The sequence below is a fragment of the Salvia miltiorrhiza genome, chromosome 4, assembly GCF_028751815.1.
Source record: "Salvia miltiorrhiza cultivar Shanhuang (shh) chromosome 4, IMPLAD_Smil_shh, whole genome shotgun sequence".
NCBI classification, from domain to species: Eukaryota; Viridiplantae; Streptophyta; class Magnoliopsida; order Lamiales; family Lamiaceae; genus Salvia; species Salvia miltiorrhiza.
The window spans coordinates 13,312,402-13,327,378 of record NC_080390.1 but is presented as its reverse complement, the minus strand read 5'-3'; the positions used below and the strand labels follow the sequence as shown (position 1 = coordinate 13,327,378).

General features: G+C 43.2%; 1 protein-coding gene across 1 annotated transcript in view; it reads right to left on the bottom strand.

Annotated features, from left to right (window-relative positions):
* The window catches only part of LOC131023031 (protein ROOT HAIR DEFECTIVE 3 homolog 2-like), a 79,979-nt gene extending 65,493 nt beyond the window's left edge, over positions 1 to 14,486 (bottom strand). Inside the window, exon 1 of the mRNA XM_057952569.1 lies at positions 14,430 to 14,486. The gene's annotated coding sequence lies outside the window, so the exon portion shown is untranslated. The remainder of the gene's footprint in view (positions 1 to 14,429) is intronic.
* Positions 14,487 to 14,977: the final 491 nt, after the last annotated feature.

The window sequence follows — 14,977 nt, the reverse complement described above, 5'->3', positions numbered from 1 at the left end:
TGCGCCGGTATTATGGAAATATATCGGTGGGGTCTTGACCTTGTACCAAGGTGTCTGTCCTGCTCCTCCGATCAATATTTCCGTCTGTTTTACTCCCTTTGATAGGAGCAAAATCTTTTTGGAGAAATCCCTTCCCGCAATTCGAGGCAGTTCTTCTTCAACTTCTGCTGGAAAGACTCCTCGTTTTGCTGTACAGATTCCTGCTCCTGAATCCACATAAGCAGCAAAATATTCTGCTTTGAATTTCTCGTATAACATCCCTACAGAGATGTATATCGAGAATAGACTTGTCATTGGATCATCAATCTTTTGCGTCCGATTGTGATCTCCATTCCGCCTGCTTTCCATGACCATGGCTGATATTTGTCAAGGAAATCACGTCCTAAAATCAGGACGTCAGCTTCTTGCCCGGCTTGGCCTTCGACTTGGATTTGCCAAATAATACAACGTACTACAAGGAAACTGATTTTCCCTGTTAGTTGTATCAAATCTTGTGGAAACCCTTCTCCATCCTTTGGGACATTTGAACTTGACTCTCATGTCCGGAACTGGTGTTTCCTGAATTGCCCTTCTCTCATATGAATGAGAGAAACTTCTTGTTATAGGCCCTGAAGTTAGCCTATTTTCCTGGAATGATAACCTTGGTGCTCCCAATCTGAGACTCTGATCATGGCTCAGCACCTGCTTGTCTCCGACTTCGATATCAATTTCCCTGATCTGGGGAATTTCTACTCGGTTCGGATTGACTGCCTTGGCTACTTCTTTGAATATTTCTGGTACCTCGATGAATTCCTTTCCCAGAAATAATTCCGTGTGATGGGAATTCGATAGGGCATACGAAACTTGATAAGTCAACGAGTATGGTCTATTTCCTCTCGTCATAAGGTCCTTCCTTTTGTAGTCCTGATAGAGTGTCAGGGCTCGGCTGAAGGATGAATCCTGTAGAGTATAAGCGATTTGCGGGTAGAGCTCGGTTATAATCTTCTTGGCATAGAGATTGCCTGAGAAAGCTCCAAGAACTAAATCTTTGGCATCTCTAATCCTTTTGTCGCAGAGTGCAACATCAATTGGTTGATCTGTCCCGGGTGAGAGGGCAGATTTGATTACCAACTGAATGGCTCGATATGAATCCATTTCATCGTACTAGCGACTTCTGGCTTCATTCTTTTGAGATCCCGCCGGATATCTTCGACTGGAACAAGTTGGATCTCTACCTGGTTGCTTGTTATCTCGATTGGAAGCGCCAATTCTCGACTGGTAACGCCGAAATAGATGACTCAACCTAGAACACCTCTAGTTTGACTTGCAATAGAACAAGGACATCCTAGTGATGGTAAGTTGACCCAGTGTCATCTCTCAAGGAAAGTCTTAAAGGGCTTTTAATTGTATCGCAGGAAAAACAGTAAAAGAAAGCAGTAAAGGTTTTGATTTAAAAACGTAACTTAAACTTAAATGTAAATTGAACTTAAACTTAACCTAGGCAATAATTTAAACAACTCGAATTAAACCTAACTTAAGAAATTAAATACTTGTAAATTTAAAGACTTCTAATCTAGGCATGAAACTAAAGTGCATAATTGAAATTGCATAATTGAAAAGAAAACATAAACAATAACGAAAAGCATAAACATGATTAAACGAAAATAACTTGAATTGAAATATGAAATACCGTAATTGTCTTGAACGTGTAATTGTGTCACTCAATCACAATCCAAGAAACTAAACTAAAACGAAATTGAAATCTAACTTAGAACAATAAAAACTCAAAACTATGAACAACTATGAAAGCAAGTAAATCCTAAGCTTCGGACGCCAACAGATTGCAAAGATGGCGTCTAAAACTAGGGCAAGAATTTGGATGATTTTTACAATGAAAACTATAGCCCTATTTATAGACTTCAACTCCTTCTGGATCACCATGGAAATTACCATGCAAAGCCGGACTCTAAAAGGAATAGAATCGTAGATGATAAGGTAACTCCAGCTATGACGCGCGCAACAAGTATTCTCCTCTCGGCGGAAATCGCAGCTCTCGCCAGAGGAATGGTTATCGCCAGAGGAACGGATGACTTCTCTGATCTTGTCAGCGGAATGGGTTCCGCTCTGGTATTGATTCCTCTAGCGCTTTTCTCTCCTCTGGCGCTTTTCTCTCCTCTGGCGCCTTTCTCCTCTGGCTAAGCGAGTTTTCTGACTTAGCGAGTTCTCTGGCGGACTTCTCTGGCTTAGCGAGTTCTCTGACTTAGCGAGTTCTCTGGCGCTACTTCTCTGGCTTAGCGAGTTCTCTAGCGGACTTGTCTGCTTCGAGTCCTCTGCTCTGACTGCTAGGATTTCGCTTCTCTGGCGAATGACTTCTCTGGATCCGGAGCGCTTGGTTTCGCTGCTCTGGAGACTTGATTTCTCTGGTGGTTGATTTCTCTGGCCTATGATTCCTCTGGTCTGGTCTGGCGTAAAAACGCCATTTTTAGCCAAAAATCCCCAAAATTATACTCTTCCACCATTAAAACCTAAATCTCCTGAAAAGCATCAAATACACCATAAAACGCACCAATTTCCAGAAGATTTAACTTACAATGAGCACATTCAAACCCCTAAAATTAGAACAATTAAGCATAAATCAACCCCCCCACACTTAGCCTTTTGCTTGTCCTCAAGCAAAATCCATATGAATCTTAGGAAGAGATTGATTTCAACAATGCTAATTTCCATCCAATCATTCTCAAAGTCAATTCAAAATTTTACAATCAATATACCTCTCTCGATCATGCAATTAACTCAAAGTTTAAGAAGCAACAAAACAGTAATGTAAGCAATTCGATCAGACCCAATTCTCCGCTAGAAGTGAATTCCCTAATGTGATCGCCTTTATAATCAATATCACCATTTTTCACACTTTGTGTGCTTGAGATTTTCGACAGTTGAGCCATAATTCGCAAAATAAAAACCATTTGGATGTAATCCAAAGTCTTTTCACGTGGTTTCCCATGCTCATAGTTAGACTAGAGGAGCAGAGACTCAGAGCTGTCACGTTTTAGAACAGGCCAGATGTTTCAGAGCTGGCAATTTTGAGGTTGGCAATTCGTCCAACATTTTTCACATTTCACAGATAAGATACGATCGTAGGCAATCACAATGACAACACTCCTTCTAGCATCTACCGGACAAATCACGTTTTACTTACTTACAATCATGTTGCAACAAAACTCAAATTCTTTGCACAATCAAGAAACATATATCAAGAGTAAAACAAGAATAACCACCATTCATTCACAAACCCGAAACTCGCATCGAAAACCATCTACTCTTCCACAAATTCATATAAATTAGCAAGATTCGAGACCAACAACTAAGCATAGAAAAATCAATTTTTTGCCCAATTGACAATATAAACACAATAAAACACCCCCCCACACTTAAAGCATGCCATGTCCTCAGGGCACAAAAGAAATAAGAATAGAGGATACGTCCCTGATTATCGGCATGGAGACATTGAAGCAACGTGCGAGGTGGTGACGAGGGGAATTCACTGGCTATGGCAGAGTGGAGAAGGGCAGCGTGGAGAAGTGCATCGGTGGTGGCAGCAGCGCTGGCGGCTGTATGAGAGTTTCAGCGCTGAAAATAAGACATGCTCACCAAGCATCAAAGTGTCCGCAAAGCATCCAAAACTTAGGAAAGACACGAAACACACAACTAAAAAAAACTAAGAAAAACAGAAACTAAAAACAAACCAACGGTGGGTTGCCTCCCACCAAGCGCTAGATTTAGAGTCTCCAGCCCGACTTCAGAGCTGAACTTCAGCTAGGGTTGTGCAGAGCTTGAGACTCCACCTCCAACGGCGAGCTCTGGTGCTCGTAGTACGGCTTCACTCGATGGCCATTCACTCGGAAACTCTCCTTTGTGTGCTCGTTCAATAGCTCGACCGCACCATGCTCGAACACTTCTTTGAGTAAAAATGGACCACTCCACCTAGATTTCAGCTTTCCCGGAAATAACTTAAGTCGAGAGTTGAACAAGAGCACCTTCATTCCAGGGCAAAGCTTCTTGTGACAAATGCGGCGATCGTGGAGTCGCTTCACTTTGTCATTGTAAATTCTTGCATTCTCATACGCCTCATTGCGTAGCTCATCTAACTCCTCCATTTGCAACATGCGCTGCTTCACGGCAGAGCCCAGGTCATAGTTGGCAGCCTTGATCGCCCAATAAGCTTTGTGCTCTATCTCCACCGGCAGATGACAAGCCTTGCCATATACTAGACGGTATGGACTCATCCCAAGCACTCCCTTGAAGGCAGTTCGGTATGCCCAGAGAGCGTCATTCAACTTTGCGGACCAGTCTTTGCGCGAGGGCTGCACCGTTTTCTCCAAAATTCCTTTGATCTGCCGATTGCTCGTCTCAGCTTGTCCAGAAGTCTGTGGATGGTATGGTGTTGCAACCTTGTGCGTGATCCCATTCTTCTTCATGAGCTTTGCAAACAACTTATTGCAGAAGTGCTTGCCTCCATCGCTAATGATAGCTCTAGGAAATCCGAATCTAGAAAGAATGTTTTCTTGCACAAACTTAAGCACCACATTAGCATCACATGTCCGCGTGGGAATAGCCTCAACCCATTTGGACACGTAATCTACAGCAAGTAAAATATATTGAAATCCATGCGAAGTAGGAAATGGTCCCATGAAATCAATGCCCCACACATCGAAGATCTCGACAATTAAAATGCTTTGGAGGGGCATCTCATTTCTGCGGCCAATATTTCCTACTCTCTGACACCGATCGCAAGTAAGAGTGAAAGTGTGTGCATCTTTGAAAATGGAAGGCCAAAACAAACCTGATTGAAGAATTTTATGAGCTGTTTTCTGTCCCCCAAAGTGTCCACCACAATGATCCTCATGGCACATTTTCAACACTTGTTGTTGCTCCTCTGCCGGCACACACCGTCGAATGACATCATCCTTTCCAAGCTTGAAAAGGTGAGGAATCTCCCAATAATAGTGTCTGCATTGAGCTAAAAATCTCTTTCTTTCCTGCGATGTCAGCTCAGGCCGTAGAATACCACAAACTAAGTAATTGACAATATCTGCATACCAGGGCTCGGCACTCGCAGGGCTGCTCTGAACAGCGCTGAGTTCGGCAAGGCTGGTAGAGGTGATATCGGCAGAGCTGGTCAGAGCAGAGCTGGCTTCGATTCTGCGCTGGAGATGTCGGCTCCTCTGCTCTGGTACCGACTCCTTTGCTCTGGTATTCGACTCCTCTGCTCTGCTCGGGTAGTTCTCTGCTCTGGCATTCGACTCCTCTGCTCTGGCTTGGGCAGAGTGGATCTCGGCAGTGCTGCTCTTAGCAAGGGTTAATGCATATGTATGCTCAAAAGGAAAAGATTCAGGGATGCAATTGAAATTCGATTCTATCCGATTTTTATCCAATCGGGAAAGGTGGTCAGCTACGTGATTCTCGCTCCCTTTCCTATCCCTGATTTCTACATCAAACTCTTGCAACAGTAAGACCCAACGGATGAGACGAGCTTTAGCCTGAGGTTTAGTCATCAAGTATCGAAGTGCAGCATGGTCACTATGGACAATGACCTTAGACCCAATGATGTATGCTCGAAATTTATCTAAGGCAAAGACCACAGCAAGCATCTCTTTTTCAGTAGTGGTGTAATTTACTTGTGCACTATTCAGAGTTAAACTAGCATAGTAAATCACACGTAACATCTTATCCACACGCTGACCTAGCACCGCTCCTACAGCAGAGTTAGACGCATCACACATAATCTCAAAGGGCAATGACCAATCAGGCGCAATTACAACCGGGGCAGAGCTCAACTTAAGTTTCAATGTTTCAAAGGCATGCATGCAAGAGTCATCGAAATTAAAAGGAACATCCTGAGCAAGCAGTTTGCATAGAGGTTGGCTAATTTTAGAGAAATCTTTAATGAAACGTCGATAAAAACCGGCGTGACCTAAGAAACTCCTAATCCCTTTGACATCAATAGGGGGTGGCAACTTTTGGATTACCTCCACCTTAGCTCTGTCGACCTCTAGTCCATGCTTAGACACCACATGACCCAAGACAATCCCACGAGTAACCATGAAATAACTCTTTTCCCAACTCAAAGTTAGGCCACTTTCAATACACCTTTTCAACACAACATCAATCTTAGTTAAACAATCATGAAAAGACTTCCCAAAAACCGAAAAATCATCCATAAAAACCTCCACGCATTTACCAATCATATCAGAGAATATGGACATCATGCATCGTTGAAACGTCCCGGGCGCATTGCACAATCCGAACGGCATCCTCTTCCATGCAAATGTCCCAAAAGGCGTGGTGAATGCAGTCTTGACTTGATCTTCCGGTGCGATTGCGATTTGGTAGTATCCTGACAAACCATCTAGAAAACAATAAAAATCATGTCCTGCTAAACGGTCTAACATTTGATCAACAAAAGGAAGAGGAAAGTGATCCTTTTTGGTGACGGCATTGAGTTTCCTATAGTCGACGCACATCCGCCATCCCGTGGTAGGACGTGTCGGCACCAACTCCATCTTTTCATTGCGCACAACTGTCATTCCTCCTTTCTTTGGCACGACATGCACCGGGCTCACCCACTCACTATCGGCGACAGAGTAGATAATCCCTTCGGCAAGAAGCTTTAGGATTTCCTTACGCACAACCTCCATTAGCATAGGGTTCAAGCGTCGCTGGGCATCTCGATTTGGTGCAGCTCCTTCCTCTAAGTTGATCTTGTGCATGCATGTGGCTGGACTAATGCCACGTATGTCACCTAGGCTCCATCCTAGCGCTGCTTTGTTTCTCTTCAAAACTTCAAGCAGCGCTGCCTCTTGCTCTATAGTCAGCGTAGATGAGATGATGACTGGCTTCTCCCTTCCTGCTTCTAAAAAGATGTACTTGAGGTTAGCAGGGAGTTCCTTTAGTTCCAGCGCTGGGCTCTTGGTTTCCATCTGATCATCGAGGGATAGTTCGGTATGGTTGGAAAGCACTGAGCTCGGCATGGCTGTCTGAGCAGAACCGCAAGGCAGAGGAATGGGGATTTCTCTGGCGGGTCCAAAGCCAAAGTCTTCAGCTTCCCGAGCTAACTCCTCTATATCGGCTGATCCAGCGCAAACTTCCACACGCTCCTGTTCCTGTATAAATACCTTCTCAACCAGGCCATTAATAGCATCTATATATGAACATTCATTTATGAAATTAGCAGAAGGCATAGCCCGATTTTCATGCACCGAGAAAGACACCGACTCCCCCAACACTGTCATTTTAATAGTTCCATTTTTGACATCAATCAACGTGTTAGTGGTCGCCATAAAGGGTCTTCCTAATAGCAGAGTGTGATCTCTACCATTCTCGTGCACATCCCCAATCTCAAGGACTACGAAGTCAACAGGCACAATCAAATCCCCGACTCGCACCAGAATATCCTCAACTATCCCACGGGGGTACCTAACGGACCTATCAGCGAGTTGTAGACACATGCGAGTGGATTTCAAATTACCTAACTCTAATTGTTTGAAAATAGAGTAAGGCATAAGGTTAATTCCAGCACCCAAATCTAACATTCCCGTAGCTTCCTTACCATTTCCTAAAGCAATATTAATCACAAAGCTACCTGGATCGCGCTGCTTTGGTGGTAAGGATTGCTGCATGATTGAGGTCGCTACTTCTGAGACTAGAATCTTCTCATTGTCCCCGAACTTCCGCTTGTTGGAGACCAATTCCTTGAAAAACTTCACATATGCTGGGACTTTTCTGATCACATCAAGGAGAGGAAGATTCACGTTCACCTTGGCAAGCATGTTGTAGAAGTCGGCGAACTGTTGGTCTTGCTTTCCGTTGCTCAATCTGCCCGGGAAGGGAATCGGTGGTCGATAAGGTGTAGAAGCTTTGTGGAGCTTGACCTCCTTCTCCTTCTCTTCTTCCTTTTGCTGGTCTCCCTTTTCTCCATCAGTCGAGTTGGGCAGATCTGAACTCGGCAGCTCTGGTCTGAACGGAGCAGAGTTCGGCAGCTCTGTTCTGATAAAGCCAGAGGGATCCGTTCTGCTCTGGCGGAACGGTTCCTCTGCTCTGACAAGGTCAGAGGAATCGGTTCTACTCTGACGGGACGGTTCTTCTGCTCTGGTTTGTGTTGGAACCTCCATTTTGTTATCCAGAATCTTACCACTGCGGAGAACAGTTACAGCAAGAGCTTGATGTGGCTGAGCAGGTTGGCCATGAAATTTCCCAGGCTGCTGTTGTTGTTGGATTTGATTCAAGGCACCGGAAAGTTGTCCAACCGTTGTCTCGAGCCTTTTGATTGTAGATGCTTGGGCCTCCATACTTTGTTTGCTGATCTCCATAAAGGTTTGCAGCGTTTCTTCGAGCGTGGATTTTTGTGGTGGAATCGGCTGTGCACTCTGTTGCGGAATGGATTGCTGCTGTTGGTATTGTGATCTGTACGGTTGGAACGAACCCTGCTGTTGTGGGAAATATTGTTGTTGTAGATAGCCCATTTGAGGTGGTCGACGGAATTGATTCCCCCCAAGATTTTGATTTCCCCATCCAGCATTCGGCTGACCTCTCCATCCGCCATTCACATTTTGTTGACCTTGATTCATGTTCTGCCCATAAGGTCTGCTTGGCCCTAGATTGTAGCCTTGAAATCCTTGTGCCGCATAGACCTCAGCTTGTCCTTCCGGAGTAAACTCTCCCATTCTATGGCACTCATTAGCTCCATGGCTGAAATCTCCACAAATACCACAGGGCTCAACGTACTGTAGGGCTGGGTTCGGCGGGGCTGGCGTCGGCAGAGCTGGAATTGGCTGAGTTGTCATCGGCGGTGCTGAGCTCTGAACTGGAGAATTTTCCATCTTTTCCATCTTGAGCTGTTGGACTTCTCGCATGATCGAGGCCAATTGTTGCTGCATCTCGAACTGATTTGTCACGGCACTAGCCTCTACTCTCCTTACTCGGACTGACTTTTGTTGGGAGCTCTCGGCTAAAGTCTTGAAAATCTCTTTCAGATCTGCTGCAGTTTTCCGAGCTATGTTCCCTCCTGCCGTGCTATCTACCATAAATTGGGCAGTTTGCACTAACCCATCGTAGAAGAACTGCATCAACATAACATTAGTGAATTGATGTTGAGGGCATTGACGGAGGAGTTCTTCATATCTCTCCCAAGCTTCATGCAAAGGCTCGTCCGCTCCTTGGGTGAACTCCATTATTTTCGTTCTCAGCTCCTGTGTCTTGTGACTTGGGTAGTATTTCAGCATGAATTTTTCACAAGCATCTCCCCATGTAGTGATAGAGTTGGGCGGCAGAGATAGCATCCACGTCCTCGCCCGGTCTTTAAGTGCGTAGGGGAAGCACTTGAGCTTGAGTTGATCCTCCGTAAGAGTAAGTAGAGGGATTGTTTGCACTTGTGTGCAAAAATCCCGGATGAATTGCAGCGCATCCTCGCTTGGCATTCCGTGGAACACCGGCAGCAGATTCGAATCATTAGGTTTGAGATTGTAATTTCTCACAGCAGTGGGGAGCACGATTGCCGACGTGTTGGTATCTCCAATTACCGGACTGGTGAAGTCTCCCATATATTCCGTGTTCTTGGCCATCTCCTTCTTTTCCTTGTTTAAATTCTGCTTGGTGCAAAAATTGGCAGAGCTGGCCTCTTCCTCCTTAGTGTGTTCTGCCGTGGCTGCGGTCTGCTCTGTATTGGTAGCGCTGGTGTCCTCCTTAGTCGCGTTATGCTTAGTACGGAAGTCGACAAAGCTGGCCTCTTCCTCCCTTGTCTCTATGGTATGCTCTGGAACTTCAGAGTCAGATTCAGAACCAGAGTAGAAATCGTCAGTTCTGTCACGTGCGTCTTCGTCCGAACTGGAGTTAGAACCGTCTGCTCCGTCGTCACCGAACACTCCCTTGCAACTATTCTTCCTGAATATCCCTTCGCTCGTACTATGCAAAGGTGACACCAATTTGCCTTTAAGACTACGGCGTCCCTGCATGCACAACACTGAACAAACGGATTAAACGCACCGAGTGGAAGAAACGTAAAAACAAAAGTTAAATAAAGCAAGTAAAAACGACACAACTAAAACGCCTAAAACTTTCCCCGGCAACGGCGCCAAAATTTGACTCAACCTAGAACACCTCTAGTTTGACTTGCAATAGAACAAGGACATCCTAGTGATGGTAAGTTGACCCAGTGTCATCTCTCAAGGAAAGTCTTAAAGGGCTTTTAATTGTATCGCAGGAAAAACAGTAAAAGAAAGCAGTAAAGGTTTTGATTTAAAAACGTAACTTAAACTTAAATGTAAATTGAACTTAAACTTAACCTAGGCAATAATTTAAACAACTCGAATTAAACCTAACTTAAGAAATTAAATACTTGTAAATTTAAAGACTTCTAATCTAGGCATGAAACTAAAGTGCATAATTGAAATTGCATAATTGAAAAGAAAACATAAACAATAACGAAAAGCATAAACATGATTAAACGAAAATAACTTGAATTGAAATATGAAATACCGTAATTGTCTTGAACGTGTAATTGTGTCACTCAATCACAATCCAAGAAACTAAACTAAAACGAAATTGAAATCTAACTTAGAACAATAAAAACTCAAAACTATGAACAACTATGAAAGCAAGTAAATCCTAAGCTTCGGACGCCAACAGATTGCAAAGATGGCGTCTAAAACTAGGGCAAGAATTTGGATGATTTTTACAATGAAAACTATAGCCCTATTTATAGACTTCAACTCCTTCTGGATCACCATGGAAATTACCATGCAAAGCCGGACTCTAAAAGGAATAGAATCGTAGATGATAAGGTAACTCCAGCTATGACGCGCGCAACAAGTATTCTCCTCTCGGCGGAAATCGCAGCTCTCGCCAGAGGAATGGTTATCGCCAGAGGAACGGATGACTTCTCTGATCTTGTCAGCGGAATGGGTTCCGCTCTGGTATTGATTCCTCTAGCGCTTTTCTCTCCTCTGGCGCTTTTCTCTCCTCTGGCGCCTTTCTCCTCTGGCTAAGCGAGTTTTCTGACTTAGCGAGTTCTCTGGCGGACTTCTCTGGCTTAGCGAGTTCTCTGACTTAGCGAGTTCTCTGGCGCTACTTCTCTGGCTTAGCGAGTTCTCTAGCGGACTTGTCTGCTTCGAGTCCTCTGCTCTGACTGCTAGGATTTCGCTTCTCTGGCGAATGACTTCTCTGGATCCGGAGCGCTTGGTTCCGCTGCTCTGGAGACTTGATTTCTCTGGTGGTTGATTTCTCTGGCCTATGATTCCTCTGGTCTGGTCTGGCGTAAAAACGCCATTTTTAGCCAAAAATCCCCAAAATTATACTCTTCCACCATTAAAACCTAAATCTCCTGAAAAGCATCAAATACACCATAAAACGCACCAATTTCCAGAAGATTTAACTTACAATGAGCACATTCAAACCCCTAAAATTAGAACAATTAAGCATAAATCAATAGACATGATGGCTCCTTTTGAATGGACTCAAGCTAGATAAAACTTGATTCATTCTTCCACTAGAAAACCCTTGGTAAGTTTGTACCTCCTCGGTTTCCTTCTTGAGTTTTTTCACGAGCTTTTTCACTACCTCTTCTTGTGGAATCAGAAAATGGCTGGTAAATCCTTTCTGATCCTCCGTCTGAGTGTGGAAAACCTCGTTCTCCTCTTTAGTCTTACTCGTTCCCGGTTGATCCATTGGTCCAATCTGAACCTGAATCTTCAGAGCTTAAGACCTCTTCTTGTTCGTATATACTCTCGTCAGAGGATATATCTTCGAACTGATACACGGGTATCAATTCCTGGTGATAGATAGCGTCTTCGATATCCGGTGTGGATTCGAATCTTCTTATCTGGTTGTCTGGGCAATTGGTTGAAATATGCCCCTTTGCACCGCACGTCCAGCAGTTGCAATCTTTAAAACTTTCATTTATTTTGGCTTGGGTTCGCCTGAAATTTTTTCTTGCCAGGATTCGCTTTTGGGATGAAAACCGGCTCCTTGATGGTCCGCTCCGTTGGCCTGATTTGTAGGAGCGTGCCTTCTGTCTGGTCCACATAGTTCTCGGCTTCCAAGAACTTCTCCTTGATCTTTTTTCATAGGGTTGATACCTATGTTTCTTTCGATTCTTCCGTTGATATAGCAACTCAGCTCCAATCTTTGTTGCAAGATCAATGTTGTCGCATATCAATGGAGATCTTTTGTTGAGTCTTCTCAATTTCTTGAGATTTCTCTGGTCTGCTGCCTTCTGACACCATTCAGACAGCTTCCTGTGAACATATGACATCCTTCTTGATGCACTATCAAGAGGATAATCTCCTGGTGATACGTACTCATTGATGAGCATCTCTCTCCATGGACTTGGAAACTTTGTGAAGAATAGGTCCATGGCGGTTTGATCATCAATTACCCCCATATGGGCATATAGGGTGTACAGGCGCAAAAATTCATTGAGAGCTTTTGGCTCTAGCACCACCAATCTTAGATTGTAAAGTGCATGTCGATATTTTTTGCGCTTTTCCTCGGCTGAACCTTCGAAAAAACCCATTCCAAGAAAATGGACTTTAATCTGTTGGGTAGCCCCCTCAAGGATTTCTGAAACTGATGTTTTGTTAAACAGCTCATTCTTCCCCTCGGTTGCCGCATTATCCCTGAATTGTTTTGCCATGCCTGCAAAACTTGCCTCGAAGATTTTGACAAACTCCTCTTTGTCATAGTCTATCGTGGCAATTACGATCTTCATTGCTGAAGCCCATTCATCGATGAGTCCTTCCCAATCTTTGAAACTGGCTTCATCGAGGTTGAGAATCAATCCGTATGGATGGATTGGTTCAAGTGTGGCCTTTCCTAGAGGAGTATCCCGCATCTGAGGCCTGCGTCGTCTGGTTCGTTGATATTGGCTCGAATCTTCCTGAGCCCCACCTTTCTTTGACGACCCTGCTTGTTGATGCTCGGCTTTGGGCACCTCTCCTCCTTGGTTCATCTTTAGATCAACCATGTTGAGGTTAGCAAAGGATTCTGCTAACTCTTGTAGGTCTTCTAATCCGATTCGATCAAGGTTATTCATGTTGTTTTCCTTTCACGAATCGAATTATGTCCTCCGGCTGCAACTCCTTGGGCGCTGCATTTAGCGGTAGTGGATACGTCGGGTCTTTGGACCATTTATTCCGAATTCTTCCGGAACATGGTTTTCGTCGTTCGATGTCCTCCACCCTTTTCTTGATATCACACAAGAGATTTAGAATTTCCTCTTGTTTGAGTGATATTCTGTTCATTTCCATCGGCAGTTCATACAACTTGACGCCGTAATATTCCACCGTTCTTTGAATCTCCCGCAAGTTGGCGTTGTCGGAAGAATTTGGCTCGATCTTTTGGTAGCTTGGATAAGCTACTCCCGCCTTGTCCTTCTGGTCCATCAAATGTGTAATTGATGGAGGTTAATTGGCTCTGGCTCGTCTGTTTGCCGATTTGGCCTCGGCATTCTCCATTAGGGCATCAAGATGCTCCTGGATGTTCGTAATGATTTCACGAACAGTTTCCTCGTCCTCGGTAATGTTGAGCATAAGTGCTCTCCAATACCATCGTAATTCACCCATTAGGTGACTAGTCTCTCTTTCCAAGATTTGGAAAGATATCCTGTATACAAGACATCTCGGACACTCGTCCGGATTCATACCAATACAATGGAGTCTCCTCCCACAATTAGGTTAATCATAAAATAAATAAATTAAATATAATATAATTCCTCTTTTAAAAACCCGCTCTGATACCATTTTAAGGATCTTTTAATCATATGCTAAAATTCTGAATTTTTCAAGAAATATTTGGGCATTTCAGGACATGGACATAAACCTTAGAGGTTCTTGTGCAATTAGATAAAAGTGGGGTTTGGTCCACCTTGCCATGTGGCAAAATCTTAGGGTACATCCTCGGAGAGGAGGTAGGCGGGGTATCATTTTCCAAAATTGTGGCAACAACTGTTAAAATCGTCAAAAATTAAACTAGATTCTAAGAAAGATTTTCAAGGGTAGGTCATCAACATCAGACCACTAACCGATGTAGTCGGAATCACGCTTGAAAGTCGGTATCATTGTCATAATTTTCATTCATTATTCCAACGACATCAATAGTCTGATAGCGACTCATTATTCTGACGACATCAATAGTCTGATAGCGACGGACTACCTATCATTTGCTTTTCAATATAAAATACATTAATTAAGCTCTAGTTGTGGCTATTGATCACCATTTAAGATTTAATTTTAGCAAATAACAATTACTATCATAGTTTGGGCGTGATTAATTAAATAATTTATCACAATTCAGAACATATAAAAAAATAAATTAAAGCTATACAGACTGAAATTCAATAAAAGATCAAGTTATATAATTAACCCTGGAAAAAGGAATAAAATTAGTCGTAATAAAACCTCTTGATCAAACTCAGCTCTCATGTACTCATAGCTGGGCAACACGAAAACCCCCATCTTCAAGTCCAAACATGAAAAACAAACAAGAACGAGAAATTAATTAATTATAATTAATATATCAAATTAAGGTTATCAAATTATAATTAATATATAAAAATATGAGCCAAATATTGTGTGAGTATGTAAAACTAGAAAAATTAATAAAACAAATAAATTTAATATATATGTTAAAAATTTGTGTATAAATGAGGATTTTGTTAAAAGTTAAGGTGATTGTTATAAATGCAATTAAGTACTCCCTCCGTCCCAGAAATAATGGCACGTTTCTTTTGGGCACGGAGATTAAGAAATGTTGAATTAAGGAGATAAAGTGATGGGCCACACATTTAAAAATGTTATTAGTAAAATTAATTATTAGCTAATCACCACCATTTCCCCTTCTTTTTCAATACTCCAGCAACACAGCCGTTCGACCAACCACTCCAGCAACACCAACCTCCCGCCACTCCTCCACTGCCTGAAAGATATATGGACTAGATTAGGATATA